Below are 6000 nucleotides of genomic sequence, written 5' to 3'. Positions count from 1 at the left end.
TACCTGGAAACCCTTCCAAAGAAGAATGGATACAAATAAGCCCAGATTGTGAAGATTACAATAAATACCTAATTTTTCATTGCCCAGACAATGGTGAACATCCACGAGCATCAAGACCATCCAGAAAAACATGATCTCACCAAACAAGTGAAATAAATGAAATAAGGTACCAGTGACCCATTCTGGAGAGACAGAGACATGTGACTTTTCAGACAGATAATTCAAAATAGCTATTTTGAGGAAGCTCAATAAAATGTAAGATAACATAGAGGAGAAATTAAGAATTCTACTAGATAAGTTCAACAAAGAGATTGAAATAATTAAAAAAGAATTAAGCAGAAACTCTGGAGCTGAAAAATGCAATTGATATACTGGAGAATGTATTAGAGTCTCTTAACAGCAGAATTAATCAAGTAGAAGAAATAATTAGTGAGATTAAAGTCAGGCTATTTGAAAATACACAGGCAGAGGAGACCAAAAATAAAAATAAAAATAAAACAGTGAAGCATGCCTACAAGATCTAGAAAATAGCCTCAAAGGGGCAAATTTAAGATTTATGAGCCTTAAAGAGGAGGTACAAAGAGAGACTGGGGTAAGAAAATCTATTCAAAGGGATAATAACAGAGAACTTCCTAAACCTTGAGAAAGATACCAGCGTTTAAGAACAAGAAGATTATAGAACACCAAGCAGATATAACCCAAATATACCTACACCAAGGCATTTAACAATCAGACTCTCAAAGGCCAAGGATAAAGAAAGAATCCTAAAAGCAGCAAGAGAAAACAAACAAATAATATACAAAGGAGCTTCAATATATCTGGCATTAGCCTTCTCAGTGGAAACCTCAGAGGAGACTTCTCTTCTCCTTACAGGCCAAGAGAGAATTGCATGATATGTTTAAAGTACTGAAGAAAAACAACTCTTTTCCTAGAATAGCATATCAAGGAAAAATATCCTTTAAACATGAAGAAGAAATAAAGACTTTTCAGACTAACAAAAAGTGAAGTATTTCATCAACACAAGACTAGTACAAGAAATTCTAAGGGGACTTTGGGAGGATGAGGTGGGTGGATCATGAGGTCAGGAGATTGAGACCATCCTGGCTAACACGGTGAAACCCTGTCTCTACTAAAAATAACAAAAAATTAGCTAGGTGTGGTGGCAGGCACCTGTAGTCTCAGCTACTTGGGAGGCTGAGGCAGAAGAATGGCGTGAACCTCGGGGGCAGAGTTTGCAGTGAGCCGAGATCGCACCACTGTACTCTAGCCTGGGCAACAGAGCAAGCCTCTGTCAAAAAAAAAAAAAAAAAAAAGAAAGAAAAACAAAAAGAAATGCTAAGGGGAGTTCTTCAATCTGGATTAAAAGGAGGTTAATGGTAAATATAAATTATCTGAAGGAACAAACCTCATTTATAACAGTACACAGAAAAATACACAATATTATAACACTGTAGTTGTGGTATGTAAACTACTCATAACTTGGATAGAAAGACTAAAAGATGAACTCATCAAAAATAAAAACTATAACAAATTTTCAAGACATAGACATCTTATTATACATTATATAATGAGATATAATTAGAAACAATAAGAAGCTAAAAATGGGGGAATGAAGTTAAAGTGTATAGTTTTTATTAGTTTTCTCTTTGGGTGTTTATTTCTGCAATCAGTGCTAAGTTGTCATCAGTTTAAATTAATAGATTATAAGGTATTATTTGCAAGCCTTATAGTAACCTCAAATCAAACAATCTGTAACAGGTACAAAGAAAAAGCAAAAAAGTAAAACTTATCACCAGCAAAAGTCACCTTCAACAAAAGGAAGACCAGAGGGAGGGAAAGAGGAAAGAGAAGACAACAAAACAACCACAAAACAAGTAACAATATGGCAGGATTAAGTTCTTACTTACCATTAGTAACATTAATATACATAAATTAAACTCTCCAATCAAAAGATGTATAGTGGCTGAATAGACAAAAAATAAAAAGAAAAAAACGCAACCAATGATTTGTTGCCTACAAGAAACATACTTCACCGATATAGACACACACACAGACTAAAAATGAAGGGGTAGAAAAGTATATGTAATGGAAATGGAAACCCAAAAAAAAGCAGGGGTAGCTATACTTACATCAAATAAAATAGATTTCAAGACAAAAACTATAAAGAGAGACAAGAAGTTCTTATGTAATGACAAAGGGTAAATAGAGCAAGAGGATACAATTGTAAATATATATGCACTCAACACTGGAGGACACAGATATATAAAGCAAATATTATTAGAGATAAAGAGAGAATAGGCACCAATATAATAATAGCTGGAGACTTCAACACTCTACTTTCAGCATACGATATCATCCAAACAGAAAATCAACAAAGAAACATTGACCTTAATCTGCACTATAGACCAAATGGACTTAATAGATGTTAAGATAACATTTCATCATATGGCTACAGAATAGGCATTCTCCTCCTCAGTGAATGGGTCATTCTCAAGCATAAACTATACATCAACTCACAAAACAAGCCAAAAATTTAACAAAATCTAAAATAATATCAGGTATCTAATTTGACCACAATGGAATAAAACTAGAAAGAAAATGTGGTACATATACACCACAGAATACCATGCAGCCATAAAAAAGAAAAATATCATATTCTTTACAGGGACATGGATGGCACTTAAAGACCATTGTCCTTAGCAAACTAACACAGGAACAACAACAACAAAAAAACAAATATTGCATGTTCTCACTTATAAGTAGGAGCTAAATAATGAGAACATATGGACACATAGAGGGGAACAACAGACACGGAGGCCGACTGGTTGGTGGAAGGTGGGAGGAGGAAGAGGATCAGTAAAAATGACTATTGGGTACTGGGCTTGATACCTGAGTGATGAAATAATCAGTTCAACAAACCTCTGTAACACAAGCTTACCAATATAACAAACTTGCACATGTGCCCCGGACTTAAAGTAAAAGTTAAAAAATAAAGAAATCAATAACCACAGGAATTATGGAAACTTTACAAACACATAGAGATTAAGCAATATGCTCTTGAATGGCCAGTGGGTCAATGAAGAAATTAAGAAAAAAATTCTGAAATTTTTAGAAACAAAATAAAGTGAAAACACAATATATCAAAACATACGGGATACAGTGAAAACAGTACTAAAAGGAAAATTTATAGCCGTAAGTGCCTACATCACAAAAGTAGAAAAACTTCAAATAAGCATCCTAACAATGCATCTTAAAGAACTAGAAAAGAAAAAGCAAACCAAACTCAAAATTAGTAGAAGAAAAGAAATATTATCAGAGAAGAAATAAATGAAATTAAAACAAAGAAAACAATATAAAAGATGAATGAAATAAAAAGCTTGTTTTTAGAAAAGGTAAACAAAATTGGCAAACCTCTAGCCTGACTATAAAAAAGGGAATACTCAAATAAACTCAGAGATGAAAAAGATATTACAGCCAATACCACAGAGATTCAAAGGATCATTGGTGGCTAGTCTGAGCAACTATATGCCAATAAATTGGAAAACCTAGAAGAAATGAATAAATTCCTAGACACACACAACCTAGCAGGATAGAACCATAAAAAAACGGAAAACCTGACCAGTAACAGGTACGCCCAGGACCCAATGTCCACTGCTGAATTTTACCAAACATTTAAAGAACTAATGTTACTCAAACTATTACAAAAAATAAGGGAAGAATGAATACATCCAAGCTCATTCCCCGAGGCCAGAATTAACCTGATATCAAAACCAAAAAAAGACACATCAAAAAAAGAAAACTACAGGCCAATATCCTTGATAAACATTAATGCAAAAATCCTCAACAAACTATTAGCAAAATGAATCCAACAAAACATTAAAAATACTATTCATCATGACCAAGTGGGATTTATTGCAGGATATAAGGATGGCTCAACCTAAGCAAATCAATGTGATACATTGTAACAACAGAATGAAAGACAAAACTATATGATCATTTCAATTGATGCTGAAAAAGCATTCAATAAAATTCAACATCTCTTCGTAATAAAAGCCCTAAAAAAAACTAGTAATAGAAGAAATATACCTCAATACAATAAAAGCCATATATAACACACACACAGCTAATATCATACTGAATGGGGAAAAATTGAAAGCCTTTCCTCTAAGATCCAGATAATAACAAGAATGCCAGCTTTTACCACTGCTATTTAACATAATGCTGGCAGTTCTAGATAGAGAAATCAGACAAGAGAAAGAAATTAGAAAGGAAGAGTCGAATTATCCTTATTTGCAGATAATATGATCTTATATTTGGAAAAACCTAAGGACTCTACACACACACACAGAAAAAAACTATTAGAACTGATAAAAAAAAATCAGTAAAGTTACAGGATACAAAATCAATATACAAAATTAGTAGCATTTCTACATGCCAACAGTGAACAATGTGAAAAAGAAATTTAAATAGTAATCCCATTTACAATAGCCACACATAAAATTTAACTTAACCAGAAAAAGTGAAAGATTTTTATAATGAAAACCATAAAACACTGAGGAAGGAAACTGAAGAGAACACACACACACATACACACACACAAAAATGGAAAAAAAATCCATAGTTCATGGATTGGAAGAATCAATAGTATTAAAATGTACATACTTCCCAAAGGAATCTACAGATTTAATGCAATCACCATCAAAATATCAATGACATTCTTCACATAAACAGAAAAAATAGTCCTGAAATTTATATGAAACCACAAAATACCTAGAATAGCAAAAACTATTCTGAGCAAAAAGAATAAAACTGGAGTAATCACATTACCTGACTTCAAATTATACTACAGAGCTATAGTAACCGAAACTGCCTGGTACTAGCATAAAAACAGACTCATAGACCAATGGAACAGAATGCAGAACCTAGCAACAAATGGATACATCTACAGTGAATTTATTTACAACAGAGGCATCAATAACATACATTGAGGAAAGGACATTCTCTTCAATAAATGATGCTGGGAAAACTGGATATCTATATTCAGAAGAATGAAACTAGACCCTATGTCTTGCCATATACAAAAATCGAATCAAAATGGATTGAAGACTTAAATCAAAGACCTCCAACTATGAAAATACTGCCAGAAAACATTGGGGAAATTCTCCAGGACATTGGACTGGCCAAAGATTTTTTGAATAGTACCCCACAAGTACAGGAAACCAAAGCAAAAATTGACAACTAGGATCATATCAAGTTAAAAGCTTCTGCACCATAAAGGAAACAATCAATGAAGTGACAACATAAACTAAATAATAGGAGAAAAGATTTGCAAACTATCTTTCTGACAGAAGTTTAATAACCAGAATATGTAAGTAGGTGAAACAACTGTAAAGAAAAAATTCTAATAATCTGATTTTTAAGTAGGCAAAAATCTGAATACACATTTCTCAATAGAAGACAAACAAATGGCAAGTGAGTATACCAAAAGGTGCTCAACACCATTGACCAGAGAAGTGCAAATCAAAACTACAATGACATATTATCTTAGCCCAGTTAAAATGGCTTTTACCAGAAGACAGGCAATAATAAATGCTGGCGAGAATGTGAAGAAAAGAGAACCCTTATACACTGTTAGTGGGAATGTAAATTAGTACAACCACTATGGAAAACAGTTTGGAGGTTTCTCAAAAAACTAAAAATAGAACTATTATATGATCCTAGCAATTCCATTGCTAAGTATATAGCCAAAATAAAGGAAATCAGCATATCAAAGAAATACCTCCACTCTCATGTTTATTGCAGCACTATTCATGGTAGCCATGATTTGGAAGCAACCTAAGTGCCTATCAATAGACAAATAAATAAAGAAACTGTGGTATATACTCCATATGTATACAATGCAGTCCTATGCAGCCATAAAAAAGAATGAGATACTGTCATTTGCAACAAGATGGATGGAACTGTAGGACACTTTGTTAAGTGAAATAAGCCAGGCACAGA

Source organism: Theropithecus gelada, chromosome 4, assembly GCF_003255815.1.
Source record: "Theropithecus gelada isolate Dixy chromosome 4, Tgel_1.0, whole genome shotgun sequence".
Taxonomy (NCBI): Eukaryota; Metazoa; Chordata; class Mammalia; order Primates; family Cercopithecidae; genus Theropithecus; species Theropithecus gelada.
The sequence above is the reverse complement of the archived record's forward strand: the minus strand, read 5'-3'. Positions refer to the sequence as shown.